The 26078-nt window shown below is 44.6% G+C and overlaps 1 non-coding gene across 1 annotated transcript; it reads right to left on the reverse strand.

The window, feature by feature from the left end:
• Window positions 1-5938: 5938 nt before the first annotated feature.
• On the reverse strand, window positions 5939-6011 carry TRNAV-CAC (transfer RNA valine (anticodon CAC)). The gene has a single exon. It is a non-coding gene; the product is annotated as a tRNA-Val (tRNA).
• Window positions 6012-26078: the final 20067 nt, after the last annotated feature.

Here is a 26078-nt window from a genome sequence, read left to right on the forward strand (position 1 = left end):
ATAGCCATTGGGCGAGAGGCTCCTGCAGATGGAATTTCTGCATGACTATATACCCTTGGGCAACATACTTAGCAGCTCTCTAAAGACACTCCTCCCTTGTGTGAAAAGGAGAAAAGGCAAAAACCATGTGCCCTGAAGAAGAAAAGAGGGAGCTCACCTAATACAGTCTGCTGCTGGAAGCCTGAGTGGCGTGGTGTCTATCCCTGTGTTTGAGAAGTGACCAACGGTCAGCCATTATGTCTCCTCCTTCACCAGAGTTTTGGCACTCCGTGTGTGGCTCTTCTACATTTGGCCCTTGTAGCACTGCGGGGGTAAAGAGGAAGGGTCTTGTTAGAAGAGAGACTTTGCCTAAAGATTTCCCTGACCCTGAGGGAATCAAATCCAGACCTCAGGATGAATATGCCATATCCTAAGCAGTAGACCGCCACAGACCCTTAAGTTAAATTCTTTCTCTGAATCATCTGGCCCCTTGCATTAAGCTCTGAGAGGTCTGAGTTCTCTCACCTTTCTAGGCGAGGACCCAGCCTGCAGGGATTTTGTCTAAAAGTCATTCCCTCTCTGCTTTCTTCAAAAGGCCTGCCAAGTCCAAAAGTTGTGGAGGGAGGTGGCTCTTCTGGACTATGCCTTTGCTAGGCAGCAGCATGTGGGGAGGTGATTGCAGGATCCAGGGCCCTGGATGAGGTTGTGGGTGGGAGGGAGGGGAAGGTGGAAGGAGAGGAGCCTAGGTTGAGAAGGGCCTAGCACTGCCCTTCCTTTAGCTCAAAAGAAAAAAAGAAAAAGAAAAAAACGGTGGGGGCTGGAAGGGATATATATGTAGAAAGGTAGATACCTTAGATGGAAATCTCTTTAGACCAAGACCTCAGGCCTGAAACGAACTGCGAATGTCCCCCTAAAATCTTCTGCAGAGGTAGTGTTTCCATGTCAGTTGATGGCAACTCCATCCTTCCAATACTCAGGGCACAAATTTAGAGTTTTTCTTGACAGCAATCTCTTCCTCAGACTCCACATCTAGTTAGTCATGAATCTGCATTTTCTTGCCAGTGAAGCTTGGAAGGTGGTCTACACAACCTTGTCATTTCTATCCCTGAACTGAGCAAAGGACTCTCCTGATAAAGGGGAGATCAATATAACTCCAGACCCTCAGTTAGCTCAGACCTTAGTGTTTGTTACCTTAATATTGGGACCCTGGGTTTGGTCTGCCCTCACACCTGTTCATTGTCTGTGTGTGTCACTGAAAAAAAGCCTCTTCTGCAGGTCGTGTCTTGGTGATCTGGAACCACCACACCGTTCTGGTGAAACCTGCAGAGAAACTTGAGACCTTGCTGTATCGAGTTTGTTCAAACCCTGCCAAGCACACGTGTGTGATGCACAAAGACTTGTTCAGTGAGTTGTGGTTTCCTGGGGCCCGCTGCTCTTTCTATTCTCTTTCTGCTCCTGTAGGGGAAGGAAAACTGGCCCCTTTGCCCTGTCCAAAAGAACACCAAAGGGACACTGGGACAGAGTAGCTGTGAATCCTTTCCACAGGGTGGGGGTCGTGGTGGGGGAAGGGGGCAGGAAACAGATCAAGGAAGGAAGGAAAGGGAAAAAAACATGTCATGAAATTTCCTGATCTAAAGCTAAGGTGAAGTCAGCACTCTCTGGAACGGGGCCCTCAGTCGCTGGGGGAGGGGGATGGGTGATCTAGTCCAGTTGTATCCCGGTCTCCAGTTTGAACCAAAGCAGAACAAGGCCAAGCAAGGCATCCTGGTTTCCAGTGAGCAGGCCAGTCCGGGCCTTTCCCAGAGTGGGAGCCCTTGAACTTCTGGTGTGAAGGCAATGTGGTGTAAGCACTGCACCAAGAACAACAACTGCTGGAGGAAAGGGCACATTCTTACCCACCTGTGTTTTTTTGTTTGTTTGTTTGTTTTTGCTTTTTCTTTGTTTCTTTAAACTTAAAGTCAAAGGATGAAACTGTGAGGCACATGAAGTTTAAGACACATATTCAGAGCATACAAGGGTGAATCAGATTCCTAACCCAGAGTCTGAGCTCTTGAGCACAGACTAGACTAGGTCTCTCTCATTCATTTTTTTCTGGGTTTCTCAGCTACAGAAAAGGAGAAACAGAATGTCAGAGAGATGGAGGGATGCATGGCTCCTGTAGCTGTCAGAGAGCAAAGTAGGTAACTACTGTGGATGTTTTTGCAATATGGGGAAGATTTCTGGGAGGCCATCGAATTGGTAGTTGACAAGCTTACTGTGATCAGGAGAGGAATCTGAGATGTCAAAGATTCAAAAAGTAAAACAAAAATGGTAAAGCTCCTTGAAGTAAATTCAGGAAAATGCGGTCACCATCCTGAGGTAAAAGGATTTCTTAGAGAAAACAATAAAATATATATATAAATATATATTAAAAGTTTCTTTTAAAGATACATTAGATGTCATTGAAATTAAAAGCCTTTGTTCGTGAAAAACCACCTAAGAAAGTGAAAAGGCAAGCCACAGACTGGGGGAAAATATTTACAACATGATTATCTGCAAAATGACTCAAATCTTGTACACGGAACTTTCAGAGATCAGTAATAAAAAATGGAGCCAAATAACACTGCACGAAATATCGAATAAGCTTTCTTCACAAAGGAGGATTTCTAAACAGCCAAAAGCCTTAAGAAAACAAGCTCTACGCCAACACTTATTAGGGAAACACAAATTTAAACCATGAAAAGGTACCCTTACAAGCCCATCAGAATGGTAAATTTAAAAGACAGAGAACAAGTGTTGACAAGAATATGGAGCAACTCCAACCGACTTTGCTGGTGAGAAACCATTGTAGGGAGCCCTTTGGCAGCTTCTATCAGAGTTATACATGCACCTATCCCTTGACCCAGCAACTCCAGTACTTCAAGGGAAATAGATGCACATGTCCACACAAAGACTCAGACAAGCAGGCTCCTAGCGGCCTTTTCACAATAGCCAAAACTAGAAATAACCCCAATGTGAATTAACTGTGGTGTATTCACACATTGGAATAACATTCTTCAACAATACCACATTTAAGAAGTGATAAATGCAACAGCATAGCTACCTCTTGAAAACATAATGTTGAGTGAAAAAAGACAAAAACAGACAAGAGTCAGATGCAAAAAATGTGCATTCAATCCTGTGCATTTCAAGAACAGGGAAAAGTAATCTGTGGTGAGAGACCTCAGAAGAGTGATTAATTAAATCGGGATGGGGGTGGGGAATGGGGATTACCTGCAAAGGAGCTCCTTGGACCTTCCTGCGATGATGGAAACTTTCCATAACTTGATTATGTCTGTCAAACTTCAATACTTGTTCACTAAGGATTTCTGCACTATCAAAACAATAAACAAAACCCAGTGCCTTCGAGTCGATTCCGACTCATAGCGAACCTATAGGACAAGGTACAACTGCCCCATAGAGCCTCCAAGGAGTGCCTGGCGGATTCAAAGTGCAGACCCTTTGGTAAGTAGCCATAGGACTTAACCACTAAGCCACCAGAGTTTCCTTCTGCATTAGACTCAGTGTGAATTACACTTCATTTTAATGTATTTTTAGCATAAAAACGGAGGGACAAGGGGTGAGGGACATGGCCCACACACGGAGTATGGTAGGAAAGTTTGGATTTTACTGTAAACGCATTAAAAGTTTATTCTGGTTTCCTGTAAAAAAAGCCCAGCTGGTATTTGAAATACCTTTCCCAGGAAAACGGTTATGACCACATGATCTCAACAGTGGAAGGTACTTGTAAGGCTGAGTGAGAGGCATTTTACCTTTTCCCCGGATGTGGGGCGCAAGCAAGGTTTCCTTTAGACCTGGCTCCAGGCATGCACACTGTCAGGGTTCCTTCTCTTCTACCTCTAGCTATAAGGATTGCTGCCTTCTAGCCGCAGATGGGGAGCAACGCCGGTGCGGGAATGAGCCGCAAACCGAAAGAAGCTAGCCAGTGCGTAATAAAATAAGCGCCAGGCACAGCGGTGACTCCGATTCGAACCGAGGTTGCTGCGGCCACAACGCTGTACTCAACACTGTACGATCACCGCGCACCACAAACCTACCAGCGCTCACTGATCTTCTTTAAACTTTATTGACATAGAAATATTCGTACTGCTTTCTCTTCTGTTCTTCAACAGCCACAGGCGCTCTGCTTTTGCCCTACTTCTCGCGGTCTCTCAGCTCCTCCCTCTCCACTGTGCTACAATATGGAAACCATTCTCTCCTCCCCAGCACCTCGCCTGAGTCTCAGCACAGGCCTCCTTGAGGTCTGGTTCTCCTCCACGCCTCCCTGCTTTCCTTCGCTCTTCTTCACTGTGCCCCATTCCCCACTTATTTTCCGCTCTCCCGCCCCACCGACCACAACCGCGGCAAGCGGGGGGCGTCCAGAGCGGGGCGGGTGGGCGAAGGCGGAGCAGCCGTATCGTGGGCCCCCTTGGCCTCAGGCAAGTGTCCAGACCCGGGGGTCCACGGGGGTCGCTGGCATCTGGGGCGGACGAGGAGCAAGAAGGGGCGAAGGCCATTCTGCTGTTCTCCTAGCTTCAGGCTCACCCAACGCACTGATTTTAAGGCGATGAACAACACGATGTGTCGCCCAACCTCCGGTGATGTGGAGGCTTTGCTCAAGTCGTACCGCGGAAAGCCGCTGGCACCGTATTGAAACAGGAGGGGTTACTTGTGGTCTCTGTGGTGCAATCAGTTACCGGTTCGGCTCTTAACTGAAAGGTTGGTGGTTGGAGCCCACCCAAGGACGGGCCTCAGATTTTATAAGTGTTAAGATGTCCCCAGAGTTTCTGCTCCTTACATCTTACTATATAAAGGCAGAGAGCAACCTCAGTTAGCTTTCTATCCTCCTTTTTTGGAAATTGAGAGCTCGCAAATGATTGAAAGAGAGGAGTCCTCGGAGTTGTTTGTGGACTAAGAAGTTTGTTTTATTTTTATTTTTATTTACATTTGTTTGCACTATTTTTATTTAAACCCTGGTGGTGTAGTGGTTAAGAGCTATGGCTGCTAACCATAAGGTTGGAGGTTTGAATCCACCAGGCGCTCCTTGGAAACCCTGTGTGGCGGTTCTACTGTGTCCTATATGGTCGCTATGAGTCGGAATCCACTCGACAGCAACAGGTTTGGTTTTGGTATTATTTATTTAACCCTTTCCATATACGTTGGAAGTTAAGTTGGGCCTATGGTTTCATGATTACAAATAAATCTGCACTCACCATTAGCTATCTAGCTGTTTACAATCCCTTGTTCTGTTTCTTTAGCAACCCTGACTAAAACACTCTCATCAATTTCAGAAATCCCAGGTCGATGGCAGCGGTTCCCACCGTTCTTCACAAAATCACCAACATAGAATGCTTTGAGGATGCAGGGATAGTTCCCTTGCATGTATTTCTCACGGACTTGTCAAAGGTTATGTTTTCCTGATCATACCTGGGACTGCAGATGTGGGCGAATGAACAGGCCTTAGGTGATAAATTTACTGTAGCTTTCGGTTTTTTCCTCTAAAATAAATGCCTCAAAGACGCTCTGGCAGTTCAACTGCATTTACTGTAGGCCACCTTTGGGTGCAAGTTTTCAGTCAACTGTTTCAAGTGGACAATTTAGAATTGCTGACAGCTGCTCAAACAAATACTTTGGCTCCAGAATTTCTACCTAGTGCACCAATATCAGTAAGTAAACCTAGCGGTATCCAACATTATACTCCTTCTGCTCTGCTTCTATGCCCTGTGGATCCATTTCCATAGATGCACTTTAGGATTTAGTGGCACTGGGTTTTCTTGGTTTTTTAAACTGGCATAAATCTTGCAGTACTACTGGTTGTATTGCACCTTCCTATGGATCATCACAGTTTGTGCATTTCCCTCTGGGAATTTCCGGGACTCTGATTCTAGATCTTAAGCAATGGGAAAAAGCAGCAATGGGCTCTGAGGAGTAAAAACGCAACTGTTTCAGCCCGGTTTCGAACCGAGGACCTTTCGCATGTGAGGCGAACGTGATAACCGCCACACTACGGAAACCACGTAAGTGGACGTGCCTCAGAATTTTTCCTTGAAAATTGTAAGACCCGCGGTCTGAGTACTTAGGCTTCCAACAAACGGAATTCAACTACATTTAAAATTCGACTGCAAGCAGCAAAGTGCTGCAGAAATCACTCCGGAAAATCACTAACAATCCCTTCAGGCAAAGGAGTCTAAGGCGTCCCTTAGGCCCTAAGATGGTTTTCTGTGCCAAATAAGGAAGCTAGGACTAAGGGGGCGGAGTGGGGGAGGAGGGGTGAAGCCCTCCCCCGGGCTTTGGGACCACGCAGCTCACTAGAGTTTCCATTTTCAGAACTAAGCTCCTCTGGGACTCTCCAACTCCCCACAGCGCAGGAGCTGTGAAGGCAGTCACCCTGGGGCATCGGACCAGCGCCTCGGTGGCCCCTTTAAGGGTGCTGGTGCTCTTGACAAATGATCCCTGTTTCCATGAAAAGATGTTCAATGTCATTACTGGTTATTCTCCCCACACTTGCTGTTAGTTGCCAAGGAGTAGATTAGGATTCATGGCGACCACATGAGTGCAGTGCAGAAGTGCCCCATAGGGTTTTGAAGGCTGTAACTTGGTGGTGCAATGGTTAAAGCGCTCGGCTGCTAACTGAAAGTTCGACTGTTCAAATCCACTAGCTGCTCTGCGGGAGGAAGATGTGGTAGTCTGCTTCTGTAAAGATCATAGCCTTGGAAACCCTATGGGGTAAGTCTACTGTGTCCTATAGGGACGACATGAGTCAGAGTGGACTCCATGGCAATGGCTTCGAATTTTGGATCTTTCAGAAGCAGATCGCCAGACTTGTCTTCTGAGGCGCCTCTGCGTAGGTTCCCACCATAAACCTTTCAGTTAGGAGTCAAGTGCTCAATTGTTTGGTAGAAAACCAGAAAACAAGCATTGCTGAGGATGTGGAAAATTGGAACCCACACCCATTGCTGGTGAGACTGTAAAATGGCACAATCTCTGTGGAAATCTGTTTGGCAGTTCCTCAAGAGTTGTCCATAGAATTACCAAATGACCCAACACTTCCACTACTAGGTATAAAGAACCTAGTATATAGCCCCCAAAATTGAAAGTAAGAATGCAAACAGATACTTGTACACCAATGCTCATTGTAGCATTATTCACATTATCCGAAAGGTGTAAACAACCCAAGTGTCCATCAGCAGATGAATGGATGAACAAACTGTGGTCTATCCATACAATGGAATATTATTCAGCCATAAACAAAAAGGAAGTTGTGATACATGTTAAGACATGGATGAACCTAGAAAAATTATGTTGAATGAAAGAAGCCAGACACAAAAGGACAAATATTATATGATTCCCCTTACTTGGAATCTCTAAAATAGCAAATGCATGGAGATCAAAGTTTATTAATGGTTACCAGGGATGGGTGGGAGGGAAAAGGCAGGAAAGATTGCTTAAGGGGCACTGAATTCCTGTTTAAGATGATGAAAAAGTTTGGAAACAGATAGTAGTGATGGTTCCACAACATGGTGAACGTAATTACTGTCACTGAATTGTGCACATAAAGTGGTCGAAATGGCAAGTGTTCTGTTATCTATTTCATCACACACTCTCAAAATGACCCACACTTCCTGTCCACCCAGGAACAGTAGAACCCTCCTTCCAGGCCCTACCCTGTGCTCTTTCCTCAGAAGCCCTTTTTCCTCAGCACCTCCCGTCTGTCCCCCCTCTGACACTTGTGGTGTCTCTTGTTCTCTGCCACTCAATTTTAGCCCACTACTCTAATCATGTCCTCATGTTTTAGCTGTACCTTAGCAAAGGCTGAAACTTGTGTCTTAGGGCACTTGGCTCTTTGAAAATGTCTAACAAGCAACACAGGCCAAGCCAGCCTTGAAGACCTGCACTGGATTCTTTACAGAGGCAGAGAACAGCAGGCTACTGGAGAACCACAAACTCACCGCGTGCGCCCCCGCATATTGCACACCTGGGCCAAGCCCAGTTCAAGAACCGGAAAAAAAAAAGCGCCTTCGGAAGCGTATCTGCAGATAGAACCCAAAGGGAGTTGGTTTCTTGACCCGGAGAGGCCAGTCGAGCGGAGGGGTCTCAGGCATGTCCCCAACTCTCCAAGAGAGGCCAGGAACGGCTGATTTTGAGGGACAGAGCCAAAGAAAGGAGGCAAAGGCAGCCCAACCCCATGCTCTGAAATTAAGTCTGGAACCCTAAGTTCTGAGCGAGCGGAGGGACACGCCTTAATTTGATCTCCTTCCTTTATCAGGAGAGTTGTTGGTCCAAATTCAGAGCTCAGGAAATGCAGGAACTGCGTAGACCAACGTCCACATTTGACGTACAAAAAAACAAAAGGTCCATTGTGGTCGAGTCTATCCTGACTCATAGCGAGCAGAGTAGATCACCCGCTTGGGGTTCACCAATGAGCGGGTGGTGAATTCGAACTGTGGATTCTTTAGATAGCAGCCTAAGCTCTCAGCCACTGTACCAGCAACGAGAACGCTTTCGTCCTCAAACAATGAGATATGGAGTCTGAGGAAAAGACCTTGAGGCAAGGAGATTTTGCAGTTTTTTGCTTGAGCACATGGAAGGGTGGATTTGCCACCGACAAAGATGAGAAAACGGCAGGGGCAGAGGACTTTCGGGGGAATTCCGGAGTTCCATACGGGGTCCCGGGGTCCTGGTTCAAAGTTATTCCTCCAGGCTGTCTCGGTTTCTGCATCCATCTGAGCCCTTTTTCATGTTGTAGTTCTCGGGGGCTCATGCTTGGCCCCCTATCCATCCTGGGCGCCTCCTCCCTGCAGGCTTGTCCCCTGGGCTGGACCTGGCCACCGTCTCTCCATACGGTGCCGCCGCGCAAAGGCCCATCTCTAGGTCAGGTCTGAGGTTAGGCGGGGAAAAGCCACCTCGCTCTGAAACTTGTGGAGACCTGACAGCGCTCGGCGTGCGGCAAGCTGGCTCGCGTTCTGGAGAAGGCAAGGAGGAAAGGGCCTTGGGAGACGATCCCTAGATGGGATGGGAACATCCAGGAAGGTAGGCATCCTGGCTTCCTCGAGTTTAGTGCAAAGAGATGTACTTACTCAAAGCAGGAGATTACAGACTTCCAGGCAGGTCTCTGGTGGCCTAGCGGCTAGGATTCTGCGCTTTCACCGCCGCAGCAGTGGTTCGATTCCCGGTCAGGGAAAGCTGTTACCGCATGTCTCCCCACTGCACGAAATCTTCTTTAGCCTTGTTTGATGCAGAAGAGTCCCAGCATCGCCCAGCCTTGCAGAGGTGATAGGCGATGAGGAGCTGTTCAGCGGCTCGGGGCCCCCAAGAACTACATCCTGCTCTGGGCCACCGGGAAACTCCACTGCTGCTGTGGGCCTCATCTTAAAAACCTATCCTTTGGCTTTCGGAACATTCATCTCTAGAGAACAAAGTAGAAGCTGGGAGGAGACCTCTAAATCTTTCCTTTCAAAACAATTTCAAACATAAAAACGCTGAAAGAGTTGTATGTATATATTCTTCATATACATTTACCAATGAACATTTTCCACTTTTGGTTTCTCTGTCTCTTGGGGTATATGTATTTTCTACTCCATTTCAGAGTAACTTGCAGATACGTCAGGATCCTCTGGTTACTCTATTGGCAATATCCCTCTAAACCAGCCTCTTGGGGACTTTTCCTCTTTGTCCTCTCAAAGAGGCCCCTCTTGCCCTTTCAGCATAAACTCTCAGGTGCGACCTGGGGCCCCTCCAGTAATTACAAAGACTCCAATCACTGGGAAAATCTCAGGTGTTTAGAGATTACCTCTCAGGAACCAGGGAAAAACTCCAAATCCTTTGAGTAAAAGTTAATTGTACACTCCACAGACATGGTCATTCGCCCCTACTTTTATCCCCTGGAAAGATTCAGAAGGGACACTACCTTCAACAAGGCTGTGAGAAATAGACCCTACAGAACTGTTTTCACATCCTCAAAGAACTCTGTGGTGGCTATTTTATGAAAGACAGTGGGAACTGCTACCATGGAACTGGGATCATGGAAATGAAGGGGGATGATGGGAAGATGGGATTGGAAGGGTCAGGTCACAACATTTAAGCCTAAAAGACAAGGTGACCTCAGTTGCTACATTGAGTACAGAGCTGAAGCAGTAATCAGAATGGTCTGTCTCTCAAAGCTCTTTAGCATTAACTCCTTGGTCAGTGCATCTGGAAATGCCATAGATGGGCAACCTATTAAAGTCTGACTTGATTTGCATAAACACTGTAAGTTTGGTGAATATAGTCCTACTTGAATCACAGCAATAGAAAGCCACAGACCCTCAAAAAATTTACAAGTACAGAGCTCTTTGAAAGAAAGAGAGGTAGATCCCCTCAAGGAAGAACCCATTTATATAGTCAAAAATCAATTCTCTTAGGCCTTTAGCCAAATGGCATATTCCTACCAAAGTTATCTGAGTAGAATGACCTCTTAGTAAATATTATTTCATACCAGAATATTTGGAATTTACACCACAATAGTATAAATACTTACGTGTGTTATTAGTTCATTTTCAAAATCCAAAAATATTTTAGAAGGATTGTCATCAAGGTTCATCATCAGTGAAACTAGAATGAGGCAAGTTTAGAGAGCGAACATCTATTTGACCTCGACTATCATGAGATTTACCTTTCCTAGGAAGCAAAAGTGGAGTAGATAAATGTATATTTACACAGGACTTAACATTTTTAGAGGAATAGATAGATTTATTTGCAGGTTTTTTCCATTACCAGTTGAAAAAATTATTAAGGTAATCACTGGTCTTTTAACGTGTGGTGGTTAAGTTTGTGTGTCAGCTTGGCTGGGCCATCATTCTCAGTGATTTGGCAGTTATATAGTGATGTAATTTGGCAGTTGTATAGTAAAGCAGTGATCAGACATGATCAGCCAGTCAGTTGCAAGGGGATTTTCCTCAGTGGTGTGGCCTGCATCCAATATATGTATAGATGTTTTGGGAAAGCATGCTTGCTTATTCTGGATTCTGCATCCAGCTAATCATCATCTGACCTCCAGTTCTTGGGACTTTAGCCAGCAGCCTGCCACCTTACCTGCTGATCTTGGGATCCTCAGCCCCTGTAGGTCTGTGAGGTGGGAGAACTCTGATCCATGGACGTGGGGCTTGCGATCCTCTACAGCCATGTGAGCAATTTCCTTGAGATAAAGCTCTCCCTGTGTCTCTCTCTGTCTAACTCTATGGCTATATATATACATATATATATAACCATACAGTTACACACACACACACATCCATACACACACTTCATTGGTTTTGCATCTCTTCAGAACCCTGCTGATACATTTGGTACTGAGAGTGGCTCCAGAGAAACAGAATCATCAGGATGAGTTTTCTAAGTTGGTTCTCAAGTCTGACTAGTCTTAAAAGCACTGACGACTCTGGCTCCAGTAGCAAAAAGGGTGATGCTAATCCATGGCATGAGGTGGCAATTTTAATACGCAAATTATCAGAAATAGATCATGTATTGGTGAGAGGCGAGGCTTTGGGTGATCACATGTTTGAAATATTTCCACAATTTGGTCAGAATGAGAATTATAAGGAAGCTGATTGGTTGGTCCTACTTTCATTAGACAAAGTGGTGAGAGAGATGATCTCAGGGCATCAGAGTCACAGTTCAAGCACCGTATTAAACTCCTCAAAGTTGCAACTTGCACCCTGAAAGAAATCCTTATTTCTTGTAGTAACAGAGCTGATATTGCCGAAAATCTAACGCAGGGTCTTATTATAAGAGTGCCTGAATTACAATGCTAATTGAATTCCCAACCTTGAATGGTGTCTAAAGTTAAAGTGAGGCATTGATTGAGAAGAAATGGGACCCCGAAACATGGAATAGGAACATATGGGCAGATAATCAGGGAGCTGGGGACACTGAGACTCTAAATTCTGTTGAATCATTCCTGCCAGCAGAATCAGCACTCTTACACCCAACTGACAAGAACACCCCATCTTTCTCTGGTAAGCCAAGAAAAAAAAAAAAACCCATTGCTGTTTCATAGGAGTTGGTTCCAACTCATAGTGACCCCATAGGACTGAATAGAACTACCCCACAGGGTTTCCGGGGCCCATCTGGTGGATTTGAACTACCGACCTTTTGGTTAGCAGCTGAACTCATACCCACTATGGCACCAGGGTTTAGGCGAAGCTGCCATCCTGCAGTAAAACCATTATACCTTCCATCCCCTTCTGATGAGATTAACCCAACTGTTCCTGAAGAGTGTTTGTCTGAGATATCACCTGAGCTGGCACCTGGTACCTAGCCTGATTTATCACCTGAGGTAGATGCCTTTCAAGGCATTGCTGAATATTTCCAGGACTCACTGCCACTATTCATTTTTGCTTTTGGCCTATAAGTAGACTTAAGTCTCAGAAAACCCCAAAAGGTAAAGTACAAAGTGTGAACAAGGAGGAGGCATGCCACACTCCAAAGGAACTGCTTGACTTTCCTAATATGTACAAACAGAAACCTGGGGAATATGTGTGAGAATGGCTATTAAGGGTGTGGGATAATGGTGCAAGGAGCATAAACATGGATCAGTCTGAGTTTATTGATATGGGCCCACTAAGCACAGATTCTTCATTCAGTGTTTCTGCTCAAGAGGTTAGGAAAAGATCAAATAGTTTATTTGGTTGGGTCAATGAAGTATAGATTGCATGGTGGACTACAGTAAATCAAGTTGAAGTACAAGACCTGCCCTGGTATACTGTAGAAGAAGGTATTCAAAGACTTAGGGAAATTGGTACATTAGAGTGTATTTATCAGGTTAGACCCACATGCCCACCCACGGAGTGCCAGAGGACACACCATTTGCCACAACACTGAGAAACAAATTTATGAAGGGGGGGACAGAATCCTTGAAGACTGCTGTGATTGCCCTTTTATGTGAGTAAGGCTTGACAGTGAGAACTGCCCTAACTGAATTAAAACACCTAACTACAATGGGGCTGATTGGACCCCGAGGTCATAGGGGCCAAGTGGCAGCACTCAATCAACAAAGACAAGGTGGGAGTGGTTAGTGGTTACCACAATGGACAGCAGAGTCAAAGCAATAATCAGAATAGTCTGACTTGTATGGACTTATGGCATTGGCTACTGAGTCATAGTGTCCTAGAAGTGAAATAAGAAATCTACTAATTATTTACTTCATCCTCAAGAAGTGAAAGAATTCTAGGTCAAGGGAACAGCAGTCTAACTCAAATCACCAGAATAGAGAGTTGCAGCCCCTCAATCGATCCCCAGCGTAGAGCCTATTTACAGACCCACAACCCCTTATATGAAGGGAAAGCCAGGTCCCCTTGAGGAATGGCCCCCTACACTGCCAAAAATTTATGCTGTTAAATTTCTCCGAGCCTTCCCCAAAGTGATCTACAGCCTTTTATGAGAGTGAGTGTTCACTGGGGCAAAGGAAATAACCAGACTTTTGGGGCATTCCTGGATACTGGCTCTAAACTGACACTAATTCCAGGAGACCCAAAACATCACTGTGGCCCACCGTCAGAGTAGGGGCATATGAAAGTGAGATTCTTATTGCACTCTTAGCTCAGATTCACCTCACAGTGCATCCCGAAACCCATCCTGTAGTGATTTCCCCCATTCCAAAATGCGTGATAGATTTCCCCAGCAACTGGCAGAACCCCCGCACTGGATCTCTGACAAGTGGAATAAGGGCTATCAGGTTAGGAAAAGCCAAGATGAAGCCATTAGAACTGCCTCTATCTAGGAAAATAGTAAACCAGAAGCAATACTGCATTCTTGGAGGAACTGCAGAGAGTACTGCCACCATCAAGGGCTTCAAGAATGCAGCGGTAGTGATTCCCACCACATCCCCATTCTACTCACCTATTGGGCCTGTGCAAAAAACAGATACATCTTGTTGAATGACAGTGGATTACCGTAAACTTAACCAAATGGTGACTCTAATTGTAGCTGCCGTTCCAGACGTGGTTTCATTGCTTGAGCAAATTAATATATCTCCTGGTACCTGGTATGCAGCTATTGGTCTGACCAGTGCTCTTTTCCCATTTTCAGTTCTGAAGAAACACCAGAAGCAGCTTTTCTTCAGCTGGAAAGGCCAGCAATACACCCCCACTGTCTTATCTCAGTGATATATCAGCTTTCCAGCCCTATGTCTTAATTTAGTCTTCAGGGATTTGATTACCTTTCCATTCCAGAAGATGTCACACTGGTCCATTACATTGATGACCCTACACTGATTGGACCTAGCAAGGAAGAAGTGTAAATGACTCTGGACTTACTGGTAAAACACTTGTGTGCTAGAAGGTGGGAAGTAAATCCCATAAAAATTCAGGATCCTTCCACCTCAGTGAAATTTCTAGGAGTCCAGTGGTGTGGGGTAGTGGTGTGGCTCAGGCAGGAAGAACCATCCTTGTCAGTAGTCCCCCAGTATCTGTTGACATTCATTGGTCTGTGAGGGAGCCTCACATGTTTTCTACCCCCGTGCCTGACCCTCTCTGCAGGTCTCTTCTCTTTTATGAAACAGCACTTAGAAAGGATTAGGACTAAGACCCACCCTTCTCTGGTATTACTTAACTGATACTCTATTCAAAGAGCTGGAGAAAGATGTGGTAGTCGGCTTCTGCTCTGTTGTATACAGTCACTGTGAGTCAGAGTTGTGTCTACCCACTGTGGATTTATTTTCAAAGAAATACTCTATTTCCCCAAAGAAGGTAACATTATAGGTATAGGGGTTAGGACTTTGACATTTCCCTTTGGGGGACACGATTCAATCCCTAACACTAGAGCGAGAGAGGATACCACGGCTGATGCTCCTCTTAATATTGGGAAGAAATCCTGTTTTCATAGCCTGAAGATCCTGAAACGAGTTCTAGTTGAAAAGAAAGCATTTCTTCCAGGGCTGTTAGTGCCTCCATCAGTTTTATCTGATTTTTCTTCAAATGTATTGGTGCCAAGTGTCTTATCTTTGATCTCACTAATTCTGACTTCCATTTCCTGAATTCTGCTCCTCTGACTTTCTATTGAGGTGTCTAATTCTGAAATGTTATTGTTAATCTTCTGAATTTCTGATTGCTGTCTCTCTATGGATTCTTGCATCCTATTAAAGTTGTCATTATGCTCTTCCTAACCTTCTTAATTTTCTCCTCTGCGTTATCTGTGTGATACTTGGCTCATTCTGCATTTTGCCTGATCTCCTTCCTGATCTCTTGAAGAGTTCTGTGTATTAATCTTTTGTATTCAGCCTCTGGTAATTCCAATAATATATCTTCGTCCAGAAGACTCCTTCATTCTTTGTTTTGGGAGCTCGTTGAAGTGATCATGTTCTGCTTTTTTATGTGGCTTGATATTTACTATTGTTTTTGATCTATCTATAAATTATTGTCTTAATTTACTGTTTTGTTCTTGAACAGCCACTGCTGCTTTGCTTTTGTCCCACTTCTTGGGGTCTCTCGGCTCCTCCCTCCCCATTGTGCTACACAATAGAAACCATTCTCTGCTCCCCAGCACCTCGCTTGAGTCTCTGCACGGCCTCCTGGAGGTCTCGTTCTCACCCACGCCTCCCTGCATTCCTTTGCTCTTCTTCACCATTCCCCATCCCTCACTTAATTTCCACGGTCGCCCCACCGACCGCAACCAGGGCAAATGTGGGGCGTCCATGGCACGGGCAGGTGGGCTAAGGCAGAGCAGCTGTGTCGTGGGTCTCCTTGGGCTCAGGGAAGGTTGGAGACCCGGGGGTCTCTGGGGGTCGCTGGCACCTGAGGCGGACGAGGAGCAAGGAGGGGTGAAGGCCATTCAGCTGCTCTCCTAGCTTCAGACTCACCCAATGCACTGATTTTAAGGCAATGAACAACATGAGGAGCAGTGTCAAATGTCAAAGACGTGCCTCTCCACTGCTACAGCTAAAACAGTTGAAGTCAGACCTGGGGCACATACACCCAAGCCGAGCACCAAGGGCCTAATCTGCTGAAATGGGCCCACACAGGTCTATGCAGGGGTTCAAGGCATTCAAAGTCCATAGACTGCTTCTGCCTGGATAGCAGCTTCTTCTGCCCTGAGTTCCCAGCTTAGGAGAGCCAGCAGATTATTTTCCCCCCAGTTGCTAATTTGTTCCTTCTCCAAGTCTGGGAGAATGGTTTGGAGTGCACAGCAGGACCTGTTTCAGGCCCAGGCAAATCAAATGCTACTGAAGACAGCTTGAGGCCTGGGGCAGAGGGAGGAGGGATCAGATAAAGGGGAGTGTTCTTTTGAAAGGGGTGCTTTTTTTTTTTTTTTTAAACCTTTTATTGTGCTTTAAGTGAAAGTTTACAAATCAGGTCAGTCTTTCATACAAAAATTTATATACACCTTGCTATATACTCCTAGTTGCTCTTGCCCTCATGAGACTGCATACTCCTCTCTACTGTCTATTTTTGTGTCCAATTTATGACCCCTCTGCCCTCTCATCTCCCATCTAGACAGGAGCTGCCCACATAGTCTCATGCGTCTACTTGATTGAAGAAGCTCACTCCTCACCAGTATCATTTTCTATCCCATAGTCCAATCCAATCCCTGTCCAAAGAGTTGGCTTTGGGAATGGTTCCCGTCTTGGGCTAACAGAAGGTCTGGGGACCATGACCTCCGGGGTCCTTCTAGTCTGAGTCAGACCATTCAGTCTGGTCTTTTTATGAGCATTTTAGGTCTGCATCCCAGTGCTGTCCTGCTCCCTCAGGGTTTCTCTGTTCTGTTCCCTGTCAGGGCAGTCATCGGTTGTAGCCGGGCACCATCTAGTTCTTCTGGTCTCAGGCTGATGTAGTCTTTGGTTTATGTGCCCCTTTCTGTCTCTGGGGCTCCTAATTACCTTGTGTGCTTAGTGTTCTTCATTCTCCTTTGCTCCAGGTTGGTTGAGACCAATTGATGCATCTTAGATGGCCCCTTGCTAGTGTTTAACACCCCAGATGCCACTCTTCAAAGTGGGATGCAGAATATTTTCTTAATGGATATTATTATGCCAATTCACCTACATGTCCCCTGAAACCATGTTCCAAACTCCTATCCCTGCTATGCAGGCCTTCAAAGTGTTCAGTTTATTCAGGAAATTCTTTGCTTTTGGTGTAATGCAGTTGTGCTGACCCCTTGTTTGTTGTGTTTGTCTTTCTCTTTACCTAAAATAGTTCTTGTCCACTATCTAATTAGTTAATACCCCTCTCCCTCCCTCCTTCCCTCCCCACTATTGTAACAGTCAAAGAATATTTTCTTGTGTGTTCAAACTTTTTCTTGAGTTCTCGTAATAGTGGACTCATACAATATTTTCCTTTTGCAACTGACTAATTTCAGTCGGCATAATGTCTTCCTGATTCCTCCACATTATGAAGTGTTTCACGGATTCATCATTGTTCTTGTGGATGCATAGTATTCCATTGTATGAATGTACCATAATTTATTAATCCATTCATCCGTTGATGGGCATCTTGGTTGCTTTCATCTTTCTGCTATTGTAAACAGTGCTGCAACGAACACGGGTATGCATATATCTGTTCATGTAAAGGCTCTTATTTCTCTAGATATATTCCAAGGAGTGGGATTGTTGGATCCTATGGTAGTTCTATTTCCAGTTTTTTAAGGAAGCGCCAAATTGATTTTCTACGTGGTTGTACCATTTTCCATTCCCACCAGCAGTGTATAAGTGTTCCAGTCTCTCCACAACCTCTCCAGCATCTATTATTGTGTGTTTTTTAGATTAATGCCAGCCTCGTTGGGGTCAGATGGAATCTCATTATAATTTCGAATTGCATTTCTCTAACGGCTACTGATCGTGAGTATTTCCTCATGTATCTGTTAGCTACCTGAATGTCTTCTTTAGTGACGTGCTTGTTCGTATCCTTTGCTCATTTTTTAATTGGCTTATTGGTCTTTTTATAGTTCAGTTTTTGCAGTATCGTGTAGACTTTAGAGATCAGATCAGATGCTGATCAGGAATGTCATAGCTAAAAATTTTTTCCATGTCCGTAGGTAATCTTTTTACTCTTTTTAGTGAAATCTTTGGATGAGCATAGATGTTTGATTTTTAGGGGCTCCCAGTTATCTAGTTTCTCTTCTGGTGTTTGTACATTGTTAATAATATTTTGTATACCTTTTATGCCATGTATTAGGGCTCCTAGCGTAGTCCCTACTTTTTCTTCCATGATCTTTATTGTTTTAGATTTTATAGTTTGGTCTTTGATCCAGTTTGAGTTAATTTTTATGCATGGTGTGAGGTATGGGTTTCGTTTCCATTTTTTAGCAGATGCGTATCCAGTTATGCCAGCACCATTTGTTAAAGAGACTGTCTTTTCCACATTTAACCGACTTTGGACCTTTGTCAAACATCAGCTGCTCACAGGTAGATGGAATTATGTCTCGAGTCTCAATTCTGTTCCATTGTTCTATGTATCTGTTGTTGTACTAGTAGCAGTCTGTTTTAACTACTGTGGCCGTATAATAGGTTCTGAAATTGGGTAGAATGAGGCCTCCCACTTTGTTCTTCTTTTTCAGCAATGCATTACTTATCCAGGGCGTCTTTCTCTTCCATATGAAGTTGGTGATTTGTTTCTTCATCTCATTAAAAAATGTCTTTGGAATTTGGATCAGAAATATTGTATCTATACATTGCTTTTGGTAGAACGGACATTTTTACAACGTTAAGTCTTCCTATCCATGAGCAAGGTATTTTTTTCCAATTCTATAGGTGTCTTTTGGTTTCTTGCAGTAGTGTCTTGTAGTTTTCCTTGTATAGGTCTTCTACATCTCTGGTAAGATTTATTCTTAAGTATTTTATTTTCTTGGGGCCAGTGTAAATGCTATTGGTTTGGTGATTTCCTCTTTGATGTTCTTTCTGTTGGTATAGAGGAATCCAACTGATTTGTGTATGTTTATCTAGTATTCTGATCCTTTCCAGAAGTATTAGTTTCAGCAGTTTTGTTGAGGATTCTTTAGGGTTTTCTGTGTATACGATCATGTCATCTGCAAATAGAGATACTTTTACTTCTTCCTTACCAATCTAGATGCCCTTTATTTCTTTAATACTTAGCTTTTGCTGAAAGCACCATTCTTCTCTGGTTCTGGAGGTGTGAGTAGGCTTTGTGGCTGGCTGTTTCTCCCTGGGGAAGCTTTAGCTTAATGCTACCACCAGCCCGCCCCAGTTACTTCCAGGAATGGTACCTGAAGCTTCCAGGCAATTCAGGTCCGGCAACTCCTCTCCGCTCCTGAATCATAATTCTCTCCCCCTGCCACTCAGTCTGATTTCTTTGACTTTGATGTTCAGGGCTGCTAGCGTGTCATAAATATAAGTGTTTCACTTGTTTTTTCAGGTCTTTGTTGTAAGAGGGATCACTGGAAGGGTCTGAATACTCTGCGCCATCTTGGCCCCATCTCCAAGATGTGCTATTTGATCCACAGGGTAAATTAGACACAAGCGCTTATCTTTTGCTGAGAGCGCTGTTTTTCGCTGATTTTGGAGATGTGAGTAGTCTCTGCCGGTTGCGCTCTCTCTCTCTCTCACTGTGGAAAATGTATCTCAGATGTTACCACTAACCCCGCCGCGGTCCTACCAGGGGATCAGGTTTGAGGGGTGCTGGTGTCTACCGAGTCAGTTGCGGCAACTCCTCACTTCTTCTGAACTGTCACTCTTTCTCCATGCTGCTCAGTCTGATTTCTTAACTTTGCCTTTGATGTTCAGGGCTCTTAGCTTGTCATATATATTATTGACTCACTTGTTTCTTTGGGTCTTTGTTGTAAGAGGGACCACCAGAAGCATCTGACGACTCCACCATCCTGGCCCCACCTCCCCCTGTCAGTTTTAGACATACCTTTTGCAGGGAAACGGCTCTGCCATGGTGTTCAGGCCATCTCCTACATATCTGCATAGGCCATGCAGGTCAGAACCCATGTCTTGGTGCAATTCCGCCCAGGAATATAAGATAGATGGTCTTGTGAGGAGCTTGACACTTTCATATCTGCCTCTCTTTCTTGTGGGGGGCTGCCACTAGACAGTTTTTACATCCACCTCCCTGTTTCTAGTGAGGTGTGGAATTTTTCACCTAGCTCTCCTTAGGGCACTGCCACAGGATATAAAACAGCTTAGCTGAAGCAAGGCATTGCCTCCTCTGCAACAGTGTCCTAATAATTATGTTGCACTCATCTGGCCCTCTTTTAGTTTTGTCAGATGAGACAGCCATGAGGGGTCGGCACCTTTAACAATTTTTCCTTTTACTGCTTGTGTAAGTAATAAAGTATCTAAATCCAAAAAAGAATTTTTTTAACCATCTGAATCTGTTATGCTTTGACTTTACTTTCTCTTGTGCTTGACATCTTGTACTCACTTTGATTCTTGGTGAACCTCCATGCATTTTCAGTTTTCTTTAATTCTGCGCTCATGGGGTTATCAAGAATGTGGTATGTAACGAACCAGCAAGGAACTGCAGCGGACATATGTATTGTGCACATTTCCTCTTCTTGCATGCATGCTTCCTTTTCCCATTGAATTTCACTTACAAAACATATGTTCAAAGTTAAAATCATAAATAATTCCAAGACGGTGACAGCAGAACATTAAATTAAGTGTGAGAATTTTGAGCGTAGGGCCATCTGTGAGTGTACAGGTCACATGCCCATGAAGTCAGCCCTGTATAGGGTCCAAGGCCAGGTGCCAATAAGAGTTCAAACACCCTCAGGGAGTAGAGAAGCCGTCACACAACACGACTATCCAGAGAACCAGAGCCTATGGGAGATGACAGGTGGATAATACCTTCACGTACAGCTTTCACTCTCTTCCAAAGTCCTCATTAACTACTAATTGAGACGTGTGGTCTCTGACTTCATCCATTATTTCAATCCAGACTTAGTCAATGACTTTGGGGCTTCTATTTTTTTAATTTACCTGGGACCCACAGTCCTCAGTAGCAGGAAGAGATTCATTCTTCACAAGATTTCCCGCTTCAATAACTCCAGCTCCTGTTGAATTAAATTCCAGACCCCCAACTCACATGAAGACACTCAGAGATTGGTGGTCAGTTTCTGGATAGTCGAAGGATTTTGCTTCCTTGTGAGACTTCTATTCCATTAAAGTTCTGCAGTTTATGCCCATTTCTAGATTGCTTAGCTATTCTTTTCTGCACAGAAATTGATATTGATATTACTGTGGAGTTGCAGCCTACTTACCCAGAAAAACCCCGTCACCATCGAGTCGATTCTGATTCATAGTGACCCTATAGGACAGGGTAGAACTGCTCCCTAGAGTTTCCAAAGAGCTCCTGGGGGATTCAAACTGCCGACCTTCTGGTTAGCAGCTGTATCACTTAACCGTTACGCCACCAGGGTTTCAGCCTACAGTCAGGCAAAAAGATACAGAAAGAAAGAAAAGAAAAGAATGGGGATCCCAACCAGCCTGTGAAGACATCAGTTGAATTCAGTCGATGTAGAAGTAAATTAGCTGCACTCCCTTTATGCTTGAGAATTTCACATACCAAAATCAGCTTAAAAACCTAATGAAAGAGGTGTAAGGTAGGAAAAATGCCAGGATTTGGAGATTGGAACACCAAACGTAGTAAAAGGATAAAGACCTGGAATTCCTCATTGACCTAAGAGTATAACAATGGACTCTCTGGTAGGATCACTCTGGAAATATATAGCCCTGGGCCTCATTCACATGTCCCACCAGTAGGCTATCATGTTGTGGCCTTGTCCTGAGTGAATTCATACGCCTCTGAGCTGCATCTTCCCAGACTCTGGGGGACCAAGAACCTGCTCCATCTGCGTCACCCTTGACACATGTCTTGGGGTAGAGTTGGACCTCAACTCAGAACCATGTTCTCTGTCTGTAAATAAGAGGGTGTCTGCCATAGTTTCTAGAGATTCCTCAGGCTCTCTAATAATTCTCTGAAGAACTATGATTGGCTGTGTTTCCTTGGGACTTAGTGTGTTTTTTGTGCCCTTGGCCTGAGAGAGTGCATTAGGAGATTCCATCACAACAAATAAGTTTTTACCCCCAGGTGGGGCTCCTTTTTTACTTTTCAATAGCCAGTTTCCCTGTATGTGGTATGGGTAGCACTGGTAGTACTTGAGATAATTTTAGGTGGTACAAGGATGAATGATGAGTATTTTAATATGAATAAGTATGTATCTAATTCCATACTCATACCTAACATGCATAACAAGCACATCAAGCCCACTTTGATGCCTTCTTTGTAGAGATGAGAAATAGCATTGGTATCATGAGCCTGGTGGCAACACTTCGTCAGATGCTCTTTCCACCTCTAAACTTTCCTTGGACTTCTCTCCTTGGGTGACAGCTGTCCTGCTTGATGTCTTGCTCCCAAGTTCTACATCTATTGTCATGCAGCTTCCCCAGATACCACCCCAACACACCTGTGGTGACATGAGATCCTTTAAGTGACCTTTTGCCTTGGTGCTTTGGTAAAACCAAGTTTTCTATCCCCAAAGGGTTTGTTACTTCTTTTCAGGCTGATTGACATTTCCTGAGTAAGCTGTAAACAACTTGATGTTTGATACTTTTTGTCTGGCCCTGAGCTGCTTGCAGTCTATCCTGTAATTAGTATGCACCTTCCTGGATTGGTCAATATACCACGCAAATGCAGTGACTATAGGCTATGCAAATGGAGTATCTATAGGCTACCATGCAAATGGGGTAGCTGTAGGCTACTATGCAAATGAAGTGTCTGTGGTCTACCAAGAGGGGTTGTTCAATTCATGGCCTTGGTGGGAGGGCCATGCCTTGAAACTGATGAGGAATTTGTGTGTGTATATATATATATATATTAAACCCCTCAGAGGTTTTTTGGACAGGAAGAAGCAGAAGGAAGAAAGAAGAGAGAAGGAGCAGAGAGAGAGAGAGAAGAGGTAAAGAAGTTCTTAAAAGAGCTGTAACACAGGTCAAGGGCTGTAACACTGAACATGGTGACAGGCCTGGAAGGGGCCCAGTGCAGACTCAATGGTGATACACAGCAGAGCCAAGAGGAGCCTGTCCTGAGGGGGCCGAGAGGATCCTTCAATGGCTGAGAGGAGCTGAGAGAGATGCCCTACTCTGAAGAAGGGAGTCTTGCCTACATGGTTCCTGATCTTGACCCTGAATTGCAGCCTGTTGATCCTGATCCTGAATTGTATCCTGTTACTTCCTTAATAAACCACTAAACTGTAAGTGTGGTTCTATGTGGACATGGGAACAGATCATTGACCCCAGAAAAGAAGTAGAGCGTGCCGTGGGAGGGATGGCTGGTGTTAGAATTGGTGAAAAGTTTGGAGGGTGGAGATATATCTGACTGCCTCTTCATGGGAATCAGCTTTGGGCTGATCCTGCTCATTATCCCCCATGAATTCTGAAAGGTTCTGACGCCAATGCTAGTATTCCCACCTTTTTACAACATCCGTGGCCTGTAAAGCAGCCTCTTTTTTTTTTTTTTTTTTGCGGCTCCGGTTTTGAAACAAGCAATCGTGAAAGGGTTATTAAGGGTTATTAACCATCCCATAATAGTTTTTTTCAGAAACGCCTACTCTTGCTACATTTCTGTCAAAACTTTTACAGCACTGGACCATGATTCGTCAAATTCCCAGGTTTCTTGTCTTCTCTTGGCAGGAGACCAAGGTGCAGGCGCACTGACTCTGAATCTATCCGCTGTATGACCTTCCCGGGGTGGCAGTAGCCAGCCATCGCCATTTTTTCAGGGTTATGTGTAGTATTTTTAGAGCCCTGTGCAAAAAACAATTCCCTAAAATTATGTGGACTGAGCATGCATCGAAAGACTGAGGATCCTCCCCTCACTGTTCATACATATGTATGTCACTCCTTATAAGAGGAACAAATCTGCCCTGGGTCAGGGAGCTGGCAGCCTTAGGTCAGGAGACTCTGCCTATCTCCCAGTTTGCAACTGTGAAGAAAACTTTCTGTTCTTTCAACCTTGTGTCCGGCTGACTTGAATTGGCTAGCCTGCTTGACAAGAACCTGTGAGTTGATGGCTTCAGTTTCCTCTTTCCCCATCCCTTTTCTCAAGGCCTCTCTTACCTCCTTCATGGGCAGACAGCATTAGCTCTCCGTGTGCCTCGGATTTGCACCTGACATGCGTCAGGAGATTGGAAACTTAGGAAGATCCCTTCAGCTGCCCTCTCTTTCAATGCTGGTGGAGACTGTAAATGCTGTTGTTGCTAGTTGCTGTCAAGTCGATTCCTATTCATCACGACCCCCTGTGTGCAGAGTGGAACTGCTCCATAGGGTTTTCAAAGCTGTGGTCTTTCGGAAGCAGGTTGCCAGGTGTGTCTTCCAAGATGCCTCTGGGTGGATTTGAAACACCAACCTTTGTGCTACTAGTTGAGGGTTTGACTGTTTTTACCATCCAGGGCCTCCAGGAATTTAAATAAAAAGGACATTATCTTCTCACTGTCAGAAATAAGTTTAGATTTTTCCTTCTCTGAAAATGCTGAATGTTAAACTATAGAAGAAAACCCGAGATCTTGTGTTGGCAGGTGTGGGCGTTTTGCCACCAGTTCCCAGGGTGTGTGCTCACCTCTCTCTCCTTCTGAGCCACAGTGTCCTAGTAAATTGAAATAACCTGGAATCCTTCTTCACTATCTAAACTGAGAAAAGGGAAGAAGGGCCATATCGCCCCCTGGTGGCTACTGTGGGCACAGCACAGAGAGATCTGCAAGGCCCCATTAGATGCTGGGGGAGGGGGGCGGTAAGTGGCTGGGAGGCGGGAGAAGACAAGGGCAGGGTCAAAGAAAACCAGCTAAAACGTGAAAGATGCCAAGTGATTGTTCACGACATTGAACTACAAGCCGTGCATCCTACAGAGTGATACAGCTCGATGAAGAAGAGCTGTGAACTTTTCTCCCCAGAGCAAGGGATTTCCTTGCCCAAATATAAAATACCTGAATTAAGAAGGAAGTCTATTTTCTGTGCCTTTCCAATGAAAAAACATGGCTTTGCAGAGAGTTTAAGGGCTTTCCTCAGTCCGAGCGTAAGGTCGAAGTTATGCTGTGGCTCCCTGAGGGAGGAGTTTCTGACCTAAAGGAGCCTATCCACACAGTGGCTAGGAACTGCTTAGATACTGGGTTCCAGGCATATCAGATATCCCAAGGTTATTACAAAGATCTTCGGTCTGGTCTGTGGCTAGGGGCACTACCTCTGGGAAGGCCTCCCTTCCAGTCCTGGCACCACTACTTGCCTTCTGTTTGACCTTGGCCCAAGTCCTTCAATGTTTCAAGTCTGATATGAAAATAATCGTATTAACTGTCTCGTAGAGTTATTGTATAGATTAATGGGATGATATAATAATACACATAACATAGTGTATGGCACATATTAGGTATACCAAAGAAAATCCAAACCTATTGCCATCAAGTCGATTTCAACTCGTAGTGACCCTATAGGACAGAGTAGAACTGCTGCATAAAGTTCCTAGGGAACACCTGGTAGATTTGAACTGTGGACTTCAGCACTACGCCACCACACCTTGAATATCAGGTATGGGAGATAGAAAATAACATCGAAGATAAGTTTTTCCTCCCTTAATTGTTAAAATATAGGAAAAGAGTACATGTTTCTGCTTTGGGCCATAATGGAGTAACAGAGATGGCATTTACTTTTCTACCTTAAACCACTACAAGACCAGACAAAATATATGTGAAAGAGCTCTCTGGAGAAACTGAACCACAGGAAGTGTAGGACAGAGCTCAGACTGAGCCCCTAGGAGTGTGTGCTCCCACCAGCCTGAATGGAAAGAGCATCTAACACATGTGGCATGAAGGAGAGTCTTCAGAAGGGTAATACCTGAACACTGTGTCCACATTAACCTTAGACTAAGGATTTTCTGAACCCACCAAACAAAGCTTAAAAACCAGCCTGGAAAGAATCAAACTGTGCCCAAGAAGCTTAATGGCATCCCAGAGCAAAGTCCACAAAATATTTAAAGGATTATACAAAAATATTTTTTAAATACTTAACATAAAATTCACAATGTCTGGCACCTAATAAAAATTTTTAGGTATGCCAATACTGGAGTCCTGCTGCCAGATGATATGATCCATAACCATGAGAAAAGTCA

This window comes from Elephas maximus, chromosome 3 (genome assembly GCF_024166365.1).
Source record: "Elephas maximus indicus isolate mEleMax1 chromosome 3, mEleMax1 primary haplotype, whole genome shotgun sequence".
In the NCBI taxonomy this organism is placed as follows: Eukaryota; Metazoa; Chordata; class Mammalia; order Proboscidea; family Elephantidae; genus Elephas; species Elephas maximus.